We start from the raw sequence: 14,200 nt of genomic DNA, 5'->3' as shown, positions 1-14,200 counted from the left end.
CCTGCGTGGGTGCTCCAGTTTCCTCACTCACTCCAATGACGTACAGGATTGTAGGTTAATTGGCTTGGTAAAGCCCCTGTCCCACTTTCACGACCTAATTGGTGCCCTCTGCTGAGTTTGCCCTTGACTCATACTTGCAGCATGGTCGCCACGAGGTCGTAGGAGGTCGTAGGAAGTCTTCGTAACTCTTCCTCATGCTCGTAAGTGGTCTCCGCGTACTCGTGGCCTCAAGTAGGTTGCGGCGTTTTTGCCAGCCTGAAAAAAATGTCCACGAGTAAAAAAAAGGTCGGCATGGAAAAATTTGATGTTTTACTCATAGGTAGGTCGTAGGTAGGTCGTAGTAGGTCGTGATGGTAGTCGTAGGTAGTTGTAGATAGTTGTAGGTCAGTAACTGGTCCGAGAAAAAAAAATGCAAGCATGACATCATTTTATCATGTGATCATTTCCACTCGTAGCTAGTCATAGTTGGTCTAAGGTGTGGAAGACTGAGGTCGAGGGGGATCGTGGGAGGTCGTAGACATATTCGTAGGAGATCGTAGACATAGTCGTAGGGGGTCGTAGACATAGTCGTAGGAGGTCGTAGGAGGTCTTTTACTTCGGTGAGTCAACACGACCGTGACAATTTTTTCAACGTGTCTAGGGTCTTCTAAACACATGGATTACGTCGAGACAGGACCTTAAAATTGTAAGTTGGCCCGAGTGTGTGTAGGTTAATGTTTGTGCGCGGGGATCGCTGGTCGGCGTGGACTCGGTGAGCCAAAGGGCCTTTTTTCTTACTGTATCTCTAAACTAAAGTAAACTAATTTCTCAGCATTAAACTTCATCTGCCATTCACCTTCCCTTTCAACTGGCCTGCTTATAATCGGTTGCAATCCACCACTAGCATCCTTGCACCCTTAGGCTTAACGCAATAATATAATAATACACAAAAAATGATGGTACCATTAAATTGGAGGAATATTGTCTATAGCTACAACTTGACATGAATCACATGCAAAATAGAGGCACTTTGGCAGATATAATTTAATCCTGAGTGTAAGATATCAATTTAGAGAAGCCAAATAGGGATAGACTATATAAATAAATATTAGGGCAGGAAGGAATGTTGGTGAACAGTGAGACCTAGAGATCTAAGTTTATAAGTTCCGTGAAAATGGCAACACAGGCTGATTCTTCCTGTTTCTTTTGGAGTGAGGGAGGCAGAGGGGGAGTTGGGAGGACTTCTTAGAAGTATGTAGGATTAAGAGAGGCATAAATAGGGTTGTTACTGTTGTCAAAATCTTTTTTTTCCATGGTAAGAATAAGAGGGCACAGATTAAAAGCTAGAATGCTGGAGAAACTCAGCAGATGAGGCAGCATCTATGGAACAAAGGAATAGGTAACGTTTCGGGTCGAGACCCTTCTTCAGATTCATCCAATTGAACCCAACGTTCTACCAATTCATCATTATATTTTACTTTGGATTGCCCCTTTGCTTTTGGAACAACTCATTTAAATCTGATGATGTTATAATCCCTATCTCATAACCAATTAACAACCCTGATATCCTTCTCTGATTGTCTTTGTGTAAATTCCTTTGCAGCTGTACAACATAAGAGGTTCAAACAGTTATGGATTTTAATTGAAGCTCAGGTAAAAAAAAAGCATGATTATGAAAATGCATTCCAAATCCAGTGGAGATATTTAATTGCCATAAATTGCATTCTTAATGATTCGGAAGCACTGTGAAACAAGAAGGAATGTCAATGAAAGTTTGGCTGAAAAGAACAGATAATACATGTAAACATTTTGAAAGAAGACACAAGGAACTGCGGATGCTGGTTTATACCAAAGATAGACACAAAGTGCTGGAGTAACTCAGTGGGTCAGGCAGCATCTCTGGAGAAAAAGGATGGGTGACATTTCAGGTTGGGTGCCTTCGAGAAGGGTCAGGACCTGAAACATCACCCATGCTATTTCTCCAGAGATGCTGCCTGACCCACTGAATTACTCCAGCACTTTGTGTCTAAACATTTTGAACATTTATTTCTCCATAGAATTGATGTGTGAATACCATATGATTTAAGTGCATCCCCAATAAATATTATTTACAATTACTGAAATGAATACTGTTAGAAAATAGCACAATAAGTTATTTCAGGCATTTAATTCCAGTTATTATTGATTTAAAAGATGTTTGAATGACAGAGCAGCATTTAGATGAAGCATTTCTGTGAACAGTTTTTCTCTGTTGTTGAATGCTAACTCAAAAATGACTCATGTAAAACTTCACAGTTTGATGGATTAGGGACTAGAGCATTTTAAATTTCCAGAAGCAAGTTAATTAAAACTCTTTGCATGTTTTTCTCACCTTGTTCTTTCACAGGATGTGTGCAATTTTGATGAATATTTATTATTCTTTCTTAGTTGCCCTTGAAAAGCTGGTCAGCTGCATACTTAAATTACTGCGGAAGGTATTCCATTATGATGTTAGATACGGAGCTGCATGATCCTGATCCATCAACAATGATTGAACATTTTAAAAAATGCTTAAAGTTGATGGTATATGATTTGGAGGGGAACTTGAAAGTGATGGTATTCTTTATTGATAGCACCATACATTGATGAAGCAGTCAGCAGTTATTTTCTGCCTCTGAATATCGGATGCACTGTACAAAACACTGATGTTGTTACTTAGTGCATTTGTTGTTATCAACAGGGGTGATTTTCCAGGCAATTATCTTCTTTGCTATTATGCAACTTGGACCCGTTGCTATTCGACTGAGTAAACGATATTTGCTATGAAGATGAAATATTTATATGTTTATTTACTTTACTATTTCCTTCCTACATTCATAAAGTTCTATTTTTAATCATGAATTCAGTTCATTTCTTCTGCCTTTCCATGATCATCTCATGCCTTTTATTTATAAACCTACCACATAAAATCTAATGTAATAACAAGGAACTGCAGATGCTGGTTTATACCAAAGAAAGACACAAAATACTGAGTAATGCCCCTGTCCCACTTAGGAAACCTGAACGGAAACCTCTGGAGACTTTGCGCCCCACCCAAGGTTTCCGTGCGGTTCCCAGAGGTTGCAGGTGGTTGCTGGAGGTTGCAGGTAGTGGAAGCAGGTAGGGAGACTGACAAAAATCTCCGGGAACCTCCGGGAACTGCACAGAAACCTTGGGCGGGGCACAAAGTCTCCAGAGGTATCCATTCAGGTTTCCTAAGTGGGACAGGGGCATAACTCAGCGGGTCAAGGCAGCACCTTTGTTTTTTTAATCTAATCTAAGTGTTTTGTTTGCTTACACTTCTTTCCTTCTGATGATGAGAACTGCTACACCTGGAATACTAACCATTACAAAGAATAAGTGAAAGAAAGAGCAAAAGAAAGAGAGAAAGTACAAGCAAGCATGGAAACATGCCCTTCAACCCACTGAGTACACACCAACCATCAATCACCCATTCACACTGGTTCAATGTTATTCCCACCTTCATATCTACCCTCTGCACACCCGGGGCAATTTATGGAGACCAATTAACCTACAAACTCACACGTCATTATGGAGAAATGGGAGCACCCGGAGGAAATCCACACGGGCAGCACCCAAAGTCAGGATTGAACCTGGGATCCTGGCGCTGTGAGGCAGCAGCTCTATCACCTGTGCCACTGTGCCACTATTTTTGCTTTTATTGCTTTTACCAGTTGTTTCTACAGTCGATCCCTTTAAAAATGTTACTAATTTCTTGTTGCTGATGTGAGCATAATGATTCCAAATTGACTTTGCATCTTAAGCTTCAAAACTGCTTAGTGCATGGAATAAAGCATGAAACAGAAAATGTATGCCAAGCCAAGTACTGTTTTGTTCATAAGCCCACCCCACTGTTTGGACGTTTAGTAATATACAACACCCGAAGTTCCATGTCACTGAATTGGCCTTGGACTTGCCAATGTTTATCCTTCATGTTCCTTGTTATTACACAATTCCTTCATGCGCTTTGCCAGTACTCAGATAAATATGAAGCCTGGCCAAGGCCATGGGATGCTGTGAGGAAAGGCACAATGGTAAGGATACGGGGATTGGGTCAGTTAGATAGTAGATTAAGTGAGAGCTGGTGAGGTGGGAGCAGCACCTGTCCAAATGCCTTTTCAAAGCTATCATTGTACCTGCCTCATCTACAACTTCTGACAGCACATTTCATATATCTGCCACACTGTGTGAGAACGTTGCCCCTCAGATTCCTATTAAATATTTCACCTCTCATCACTCGGGCCTTCTAGTTCTAGATTTCCCCTTCCCTGTGTATTCACCCTATTTATTCCCCTCATGAAGTTATACAACTTTATTAGTCTCCTGCCCTTTAAGGAATAAAATCCAAGTCTGCTGAACCTCTAAGAAGGCAACAAATGTACATTGTACAATATTGGATGCCATTGTAGGACATTGGCATACATTGGACATGTGGAGGTCCTAGCATGAAACTGCTGACTATGATATGTATGGCAATTTCTGGCCTATAGATTACTTCCAAGCATGTGTCATTTGCCTTGCTATTCAATATTTTCATGCATTTCAATTCCACATCAATCTACATTGCATCTATAGCACAATCCAGTGCCACACTGACACAATCTTACCCTGTCTCCTTTCTCATGTCACATATTTTTGGGGGGAGCATTTTATGACCTGAAATTGCTTACCCCACGACCCCATCTCTGTAATATCCGTAATATTCCAGTGTTGCTAGTCGTACCACCAGAACAAATCCTATGTGTTGTTAATCCTTTGGTAGCAGTGTTTAGTATCTGAAGTCTGGATATGCTCTGGTCTTGATTTTGGTTTTACTTTGTTCTGGACTCAAACATAATCTTAGTTAGGTTTGATTCACATTTAAACACCATTCTCTTAATCTTAAACTTCAAACCTGGTCTTCTGAAGGAAAGTAAAAAGCTCCTTTCAGGTTTAATTGTTAAATATCTGTAAATCCTTGAAAATTGCACTTGACAATATTTCCGTTGAAAAGCATAGCATCAGTTTTTCTGTGTGTTCATAATGCTATGAGTAGGTATATCAGAATTAGTAGGAGTCTTTATTTTTTTCTGCCAAAAGCAATTTAGAAGTGTAAACATGCTAATTAAGCCCAACATGGAAATCTTCAGACTGAATAGCGTTGCAAATTACAGGTTTCCTGCTGTTATGCTATGATATAGTTTTGTTGTTGTAAAAATTAACCTAGCCTTATGAGGATTACACTTTCAATTTTACTTCGGAGTCACGTGAGTGACTACGTGAAGAACCCCGCCACGACGCATGCGTGTCATATCGCTTTCACGCTTGCGAAACGACAGGCGGGGTGAAGCGTCCCCCGCAGCGGTAAGTTGAAACCGCGACCTGTAGGTAAGTGATTTACTCTGCGGTAGTTTTTGTCCCCGTGCTGTTTTTACACAGGGGGGGAAGCTGGACAAAATAGTGTCCACAAGTGCTGCGAGTAAAGCTGGCTGGGGAGGACCGCAAAGTTGCGGGAGCCAGCAGTAGCTGAAGGCACAAGCCCCGTAAGGGATCAGCTGTGCCGACTTTTGGACCCGCGCCGGCCAGAACACCACGGCCGGGCGGGAGACTATTCAAATGGGGCCGTCGACTTTTTGGACAAGTTGAAAACGGCAGGAGACGGGGTGGAACAACGTTCCTCCGTAGCGACAATTTTAACCTGGATCTGCAGGTAAGAGCTGCGGTCTTTTTTTTTGTGTTTTTACCATGCTAATTACAGGTGGAGAAACCAACGGGCTGCGACAAAGCTGGTGGGCTAGATGGGATCAGCTGTGCCCGATGTCGCCTCCGCACCGGCCAGATCCACTCCACGGCAGGGCAGTAAGGACAAAGCTGGTGAGGGAGGACCGCGGAGCAGCGGGCAGCCAGCAGCAGCCAGCGGCACTCGGATCACCGATAGTGGGATCAGCTGTGCCCGATGTCACCTCCGCACCGGCCAGATCCACGCAGCCGGGCGGAAAGGCTAGACACAAAAACAAACAAGGTCGTGGACTCAGAGGAGTCCGACTTTGAACAACCGCGGGCGGCCAGCGACCGAGAGCGCTGGATGGAGCGGTGTGTGGAGCATTTGCTCCAATGTGACAGACTCCGGGAGATGGAGTCGGGTCACTGTGGGCCCTATGATAAACCCACAGCAGTACCTCTTGAAGGGCTGCACAGTGCTTCTACCTCATCAGAGGGGAGCACTGCGGGTCAGTTCTGGGCTGACCTGGAAGAGGGGTCCGCAGAAGGAAAGACAAGTGTGCAAGGGTTGCAGGAACAAGAGAACCTACTGGACTAATAAAATGGACTCCAACAAACACTACAGCCACCCATGCCATAAACATTTGAACTTATTAATTTGTAGAGTTTTAAAAACACCTCTACTACAACTGGGACTGACGGACCGAACAGTGAACATGATCTCGGCGGCCCAAAGACAGTCAACCAAAAAACAGTATCTGGTCTATATCAGGAAGTGGGCGATGCACTGCCATAAAAACAACATCACCTACAGAGACATGAACATCCCGTCTGTTCTGGAATATCTGGCAGGCCTCCACTATGATGAGAGGCTCAGTTACACTGCCATCAACTGCGCCAGAAGTGTCCTATCGACTTACCTATGGCAGGGGACAGAGCGTTACTCTGTTGGGACTCACCCACTGGTAACAAAACTTATGAGGGGAATTTTTAATACTAATCCCCCAAGAACCAGGTACTCCCAAATATGGGATGTAAGTATTATCCTGAAGATGCTCAGGAATTGGTCTCCAGCAACAGCTCTGTCCCTACACAGACTGACATTAAAAACAGTCATGCTAATGGCATTGGTCACGGCACAGAGGGTACAGTCACTGCATAAACTAAGACTGGACAACATGACTTCCTCAACAGAAAATATTACGTTTCATATCTATGAGTTAGTAAGCAGAACAGACAGGGATCAGCAGGCCTCAATATACAATTTAGGTCATACCCAACAGATGACCGTCTCTGTATAGTAAGACATCTGTCGTTATACATGGAGAAAACGAAAATCCTAAGAGGCAATGAGAAGGCACTTTTTGGTCAGCCACTAGCAACCACACAAAAGAGTGACGGTCCAGACCATCTCAAGATGGCTGAAACAGGTGCTAACACAGGCTGGGGTGGATACTAATATTTTTAAATCTCATTCCACCAGGGCTGCAGCTACATCGGCAGCGATACAGTTGGATGTACCAATGGACCAAATCCTCAAGGCAGCAGGATGGTCTGGGGGAAAAAACATTCCAATTATTTTACAATAAACCAGTAATGAAACCTGGAACGTTTGCAGAAACAAATTTAAGTTCTGTAAATTAATTTAAACCCATAAAAAGGGGTTATAAATTTGTGTTAATAAATTTTATGATTTCAATGTCAAATTCATGTCCAAATTATGTTAACACAATTCCTCCTACAGTCATCAAGGCAGACATGATGCATGGACTCGTTTCCACGGCATGAAATCACAGAGCTTTAAAATCTTCACGTAGTCACTCACGTGACTCCGAAGTAAAATAGTAAGATTAAACGAGAACTTACCAGTTTGAAGTTTGATCTGTATTTTATGAGGAGTTACGATGAGGGATTACGTGCCCTCCGCTCCCACCCTTGATCATATACTTAACTGGTATCTCTTCTCTAATCTTACTATGTTTAGTCATTACAGTTATCTGTGATTTCACACCGCAGCTTTGAAGAATGACACGCATGCGTCGTGGCGGGGTTCTTCACGTAATCCCTCATCGTAACTCCTCATAAAATACAGATCAAACTTCAAACTGCTAAGTTCTCGTTTAATCTTACTATTCACCACACTTATTGCTGTTGCTTTTGCTGTCTTTAAGCTTCCCATTTTCTGAGAATTGTGTTCATAAAGGAAACGGATATCAATGCCAGAAGTGGATTTATTTTCACGGTTAACATATTATAGCGAAAAAAAATCCTGGTGTGATGTGCCACGCAGAGGAATGTATGGTCCTTGTTACAGGAATAAGCACAGTGGTGTTTTGGACCTTCTCGGGTCAAAGACCGGCACTGCAGTAGTTTGACCTTCTGTGCAAGAGCAAATCAATAGCTCCTCTAGAATCTATCTCTACTTTGATGCATTTTTATGTGATTCCTGGCTTACACTGATGGTTTAGCAATAGTGTGAAGCCGAAAATATTTCATCCTAATGCCAAGCTAAATGCTCCATTAAATCATGCTTTTATCATCACACTTTGAGTTGAATAACATTGCTTCGCAATGGCAAATCAGGCAGTAGAGGGAACAAAATACATTCCCATCGCAAATATACTGACATGAAACCTTTCATCATTTAGAAGCCTTGGTTATTGAAAAGAATGATGTAAGGAAATTGGATAGAGAATAAAAGGGTCATCAAGTTGCTCTTGGGCATTTTGCCCTGACAACCAATATACATTCCACCTATTACATTTGGGACATAGAAATTTATGTGGTGAATATATTCACCACAGTGAGGGAGTAATGGGGGAGGTCCATGGCATTTTCCTGTCGATCTCACTGCAATCATTTACTGGCATGCATGATGTTCAACATATTTTGTATAATAAGACAGGCCTTGCACATGCAGATTGGCACAAAAGACATTCCTCTGTAATTCCACAATGGGTTAGCCAGTGCAGAAGTAGATTGAGAAAGGAAAAAAAAAACACATTATACAGTGAAAATACTCAAGCAGCATATATGGGGCAGGAAATCATTCCAGATCAAGAACCTTTCATCCAAACTTGGGTTGTGTGAAATCTGGAAGTGGTTTGGAAGCCTTTGGATAAACATAGCAAAACTAATAGGCAGCAATCCCCACCATTTTACTGTTGAGATATTCATTCAGTGGATACCTCAATGGGAGAAGAGAACAGGCGACAATTGGGCCAACAAGACTTAGGGTAAGTGGAGATGAAGCCTCATTGAGGTAAGACTGAAATGAAACTGTCGCCGCCAGAAACATGGCGATTTTTAATGTAATGCCTCGGTAAAGTCTGCTGAATGATTTTACCTAATTAAATACAAAAACAATGAATTTCACTGTACATAGGTACATATGACTATGAAGTATCATTGAATCATCAATGAATCATTAATTTTGGAATACTATTCCTTTACAAAGCTCATAAAAATGCTGCCCTAGGTTAAGTAATTTTGAGTCTCTTGTCAGTACATGTTCCTTTACCTATGAATCTGATTCCTTCTGATGTGAATGCAATGTTAGGGATAGATACCTTACAGTACAGAAACAGAGTATTTGGCCCAGTGAGCCAGTACTAGCCACCAACTAACAATCAACGGCTCAATTACTCTAATCCTAAATTATTCTTCCATTTTTATCATAAATCTTCCCAGATTCTACTGCTCACCTACACACAAGGGAACATTTACAGTGGCCAATAAACATATTAACTTGTACAATTTTAGGATGTGGGAGTAGACTGGAGCACCTGGAGGTAACACATGCAGCCACAGGGAGAATGAGCAAACTCCATAGAGATAGCACCGGTCAGAATTGAACCAGAATCTCCCGTGCTATGGAGCAGTAATTCTACTAGCTGTGCCTCTTTATCTTTGGCATATAAAAAAATACCAAAACAAATGTCAGTGAAAACAGATGTAACAGTGAAAAGACATACATCAAGGTAATATCTTTTTGATAATTTTGCATTTGAATTAATTATACAATATCACATAATTAATATATTTTTTTCTAATAGAACAACAGAGAATCCTGTGTTCCCTTGGCGTCTGAGATTGAAAGCCATAGCAGACATTAAGAGCAATTTAATAATAAAATACAACAAATGCTAATTAGTTCATGTCCTTTCATGTTTGACTGATTAATTACACTTAAGTAGTTTAGAAAATCCTTTTTTAATGGCTTGCATTTTAAAGTCAACAGTGAATAAGGGTACGTGGCATTGCCCACAGACGTTTTGTGGTTTTGATTCAGGTACATGTGAGAATGTTTTGTTTACTTCTTGAACTGAACTTGGGGCTTTGGTGGTATAGGGGAGGAACAAATGTGGAGTAGAAACTCATGCCTGGCCAGACGCAATGAATGCTTGATAAACTGGGGTATGCATAATGTACTGTGGTGCACAGGAGTCAATTGAATAGAACATTAAGCTCTGAGCATCATGCACTTACACAATTATATTCTGAGGTTAAGACATGTGAGCAAGGATCAACTTCTACATTGATCCCAAAATAAAGGATTTATTTGCCACTAATCTTTAATAAGCAAATTGTACAAATATTGATTTCCGGAAGCGGCTATGGTGGTGGCTAGAGATTTTAATAAATTAAATCTCAAAAAGGTCATGTCCAACTTCCACCGACACATCACGTGTGCCACCAGGGGGGAAATAATCTTGGACCACTGCTATACGCCGTTCCGGAAAGGCTACAAGGCTGTTTCACTCCCTCCTTTTGGAAAATCTGACATTGCAGCCATTTTCCTGTTGCCGGAATATAAACAACGGATAGGACGGGAAGCGGCAGAGACGAGGGACATAAAGCGGTAGTCCGACCAGTCAAAGGCCATGCTGCAAGATGCACTGATTAATGTCAACTGAAATATGTTCCAAGCATGGATAAAAATGGAGAAGGAGGATTGCCATCCTTGTAATATAGGAACGACCCTCTTCTCCCCAAAAAAACTTAATAACACAATTATATAAGAAGAACCCAATTATATATGGTACAATAAGAATTTGGAAACAAATAAAATTATCTTTAAAATTAAGAAATCTATCACTGTTAATGCCAATAGCGAATAACCCTTTATTTAAACCATCTCTTATTGATAAGACATATAACCAATGGGAAAGTCTCGGAATTAGAAGGATCGGGGATATGTACGAAATGAGAAACCTACTATAATTCCAACAACTACAATTAAAATTTAAATTGAAAAACAACCAATATTTTAAATATCTTCAGATTTGCGATTTCGTGAAAAAATATATACAAGGATATCAAAAAGTAACTCCTGACTTATTGGAAGAAGCAATGAATATTGAAGCTGACTCACAAAAATTAATATCATATTTATATAATAGTATTCTAAATATAGACCTACCATCGACAGAGGTACTTAGAGAAGAGTGGGAATGGGAACTAATGATAAAAATTACAAAGATTAAATGGGAAAAATACCTGATATATATTCACAAATGTTCAATTAATGTAAGGACTCACAAAAATTAATATCATATTTATATAATAGTATTCTAAATATAGACCTACCATCGACAGAGGTACTTAGAGAAGAGTGGGAATGGGAACTAATGATAAAAATTACAAAGATTAAATGGGAAAAATACCTGATATATATTCACAAATGTTCAATTAATGTAAGACATAATCTAATTCAATTTAAAATTGTACATAGATTATATTATTCAAAAACAAGATTGATCAAATTTTATCCAAATATATCCGCCACTTGTGATAAATGTCTAGCCCAAAAGGCAACTATAACACACTCCTTAGTTTCCTGCATAAAACTTTATAGATTTTGGAATGATATTTTTGAAATATTCACAAAATTATTCAAGACAAGAATGGAACCTAATACTGAAACGATTATATTTGGTGTAATGGTAGATGGGAATAAATTGAGTACATCTCAAAATCTATTCCTTAACTATGGTTTAATAATAGCAAAAAAATTAATTCTTAAATTTTGGAAGGGTACATCAATACCAGCGCTTAAAATGTGGATTGCAAGTATGTTGGACACCGCTCATCTTGAGGAAATGCGATTACTCCTAATGGACAAATCAGACCAATTCATAACGAGTTGGTCTCCATTCGTCGTTTTTTTGGAATCATATGGTGCAACACAATTGTAAAAAATAACTGTTTCAGGACTGGACGAGGGTTGGTCAAGATTATAAATAATGACCTCCTTTTCTTTTTTATTTTATTTTATTTTCTCTATTTTCTCTCTCAACTTTCTTCATTTACTCGTTTTCTTTTTTCACACACTATATATTTCACATCTTTCTATCCTTTACTATCTAACTTCTTTTTCTTATTCTAATCTTTTTCCAATGTAACATCAACCCCACGGTAAGGGTTAGCATCTTCCTTAATCAAAAACCCTAGGTGGACAGGTCCATTCGCGTTGTCTTGAATGCTCGCACCACTGCTTACAACTCTGGCCTGGCATCCGGAAATAAGGACGACTACAAGGTAGAGTCCTACCGACTGCGAAGGGCGGTGAAGGACGCAAAAAGGAGGTACAGAGACAGGATGGAGTCGCAGATGGAGCAGAGTCTGGACAGAGTCTGGACCCTGCCAAAGACCAGACGCCTTTGGCAGGGGCTACGGACTATAACTATCTACCGGAGCAGGCCCCCTTCAATCGGAACCTCCCTAGCTGATGACCTGAACTCTTTCTACGCACGTTTCGAGACGGGAGTAGAAAGAGTTCAGGTCATCAGCTAGGTTGCCGGCTAACAACAACACCGCCAGCGCGCTGGCTAGTGAGGCTGGAGGGAGGTCCTCCTCTGGGGATGGATACACATTCTTGTTGTCCGAGCACGACGTGAGGAGGGCTCTGACACATGTGAACATGAGGAAAGCTGGAGGCCCAGATGGCATATCTGGGCGAGTACTTAAGTCTTGTGCTACTCAGCTAGCTCACTGCAATATTCAACCTCTTCCTGGCCAAGTCCGTGGTCCCTGCCTGCTTCAAAAGATCCATCATTGTACCTGTACCAAAGAATGCCTCTCCAGCTTGTTTGAATGACTACCGACCGGTGGCCCTCACCTCGGTAGTCATGAAATGCTTCGAGAGGCTGGTCAAGAACCACATCTGCGCCTTCCTCTCTCACAACATGGGCCCGCTACAGTTCGCATACCATCCAAACAGATCCACGGACGATGCGGTCTCCCCAGTTCTGCACGCCGCTCTCTCTCACATTGACAGCCAGAAGGGGGGCTACGTGAGGATGCAGTTCATTGACTACAGTTCAGCCTTCAACACGATAGTCCCCACCAGACTTGCTGAGAAGCTGCTGGAACTGGGACTTAACACTCCCTTGTGTGCCTGGGTCCTGGACGTTCTCACCGCCAGGCCCCAGGCAGTCAAGATGGGAGGAAATACATCAAAGACCCTCACCCTGAGCACAGGATCCCCCCCAAGGTTGCGTCCTCAGCCCCCACTGTACTCCCTGTACACACATGACTGTGTGTCTAGGTTCAGCTCCAACTCTATAATGAAGTTTGCTGATGACACTGTGATGTCACCGACAATAATGAGAAGGCCTACCGGGAAGAGGTGGCTGATCTGGTACTCTGGTGTCAGGACAACAGCCTCCTCTTGAATGTCAAACTCAGCTTCTACTCAGCGGCTGTAGAAAGCATCTTGTCTGGAAACATCACAATCTGGTTTGGGAACTGCTCTGCCCGGGACAAAAAGGCTCTGCAAAGTAGTGTGTTCGGCCGAACGCGCTATGGGAACTACACTCGCCCCTCTGCAAGAACTATACATCAGAAGGTGCAGATCCAGAGCCAGCAACATTATGGGGGACCCCTTCGACCTCAGCAATGGACTGTTCCAGCTGTTACGGTCAGGCAAACGCTTCCGCTGTCATGCTGTGAAAACAGAGGGGATGAGACCTAGTTTCTTCCCAGAGGTCGTTAGGACTGTAAACTCTTATCTCACCAGGGACTAACTTAATATACCAAACTACTGTTGTGTTGTGTCTTTTAAAAATTGCTGGGTTTTTTCTCACCAATATGTAATTACTGATTCTGTTCTATTCTGTTTTGTAATTTTTTGCACATTCCGCAGGCATTGCCACTTTTCATTTCGCTACACATCTCGTATGCGTATGTGACAACTAAAGTTGACTTGACTTAATCCAGAGAAAATTAAGTTTTTGATCATTTGTAGATTAACTTCTGACTGACGTGAAATTCAACGTGTGTTTAGTGTACTATTCATTATAGCTCATCTAATTGCATTTTCAGTGTTCGACGCAGACCTGACTATTTATACAACACTCATTTATACAACACACATGTTCTTATTAGCATAAATTGGACACAGAGCTACAACTAATGATCTTCATTGGTTTGTCAATAAAAGTGAAGAGATCATCACACGATAATGTTGCTTTAACCTGTA

At 41.4% G+C, this 14,200-nt stretch overlaps 1 long non-coding RNA gene across 1 annotated transcript; it reads right to left on the bottom strand.

The window, feature by feature from the left end:
- Positions 1-1,981: 1,981 nt before the first annotated feature.
- Positions 1,982-13,556, bottom strand: LOC116986091. Its single transcript, XR_004415406.1, has 3 exons — positions 13,448-13,556; positions 12,882-12,883; positions 1,982-1,997 (listed from the first exon to the last, which is right to left on the bottom strand). It is a non-coding gene; the product is annotated as an uncharacterized LOC116986091 (long non-coding RNA).
- Positions 13,557-14,200: the final 644 nt, after the last annotated feature.

This window comes from Amblyraja radiata, chromosome 23, assembly GCF_010909765.2.
Source record: "Amblyraja radiata isolate CabotCenter1 chromosome 23, sAmbRad1.1.pri, whole genome shotgun sequence".
NCBI classification, from domain to species: domain Eukaryota; kingdom Metazoa; phylum Chordata; class Chondrichthyes; order Rajiformes; family Rajidae; genus Amblyraja; species Amblyraja radiata.
This window is presented reverse-complemented; position numbering and strand designations above follow the sequence as displayed.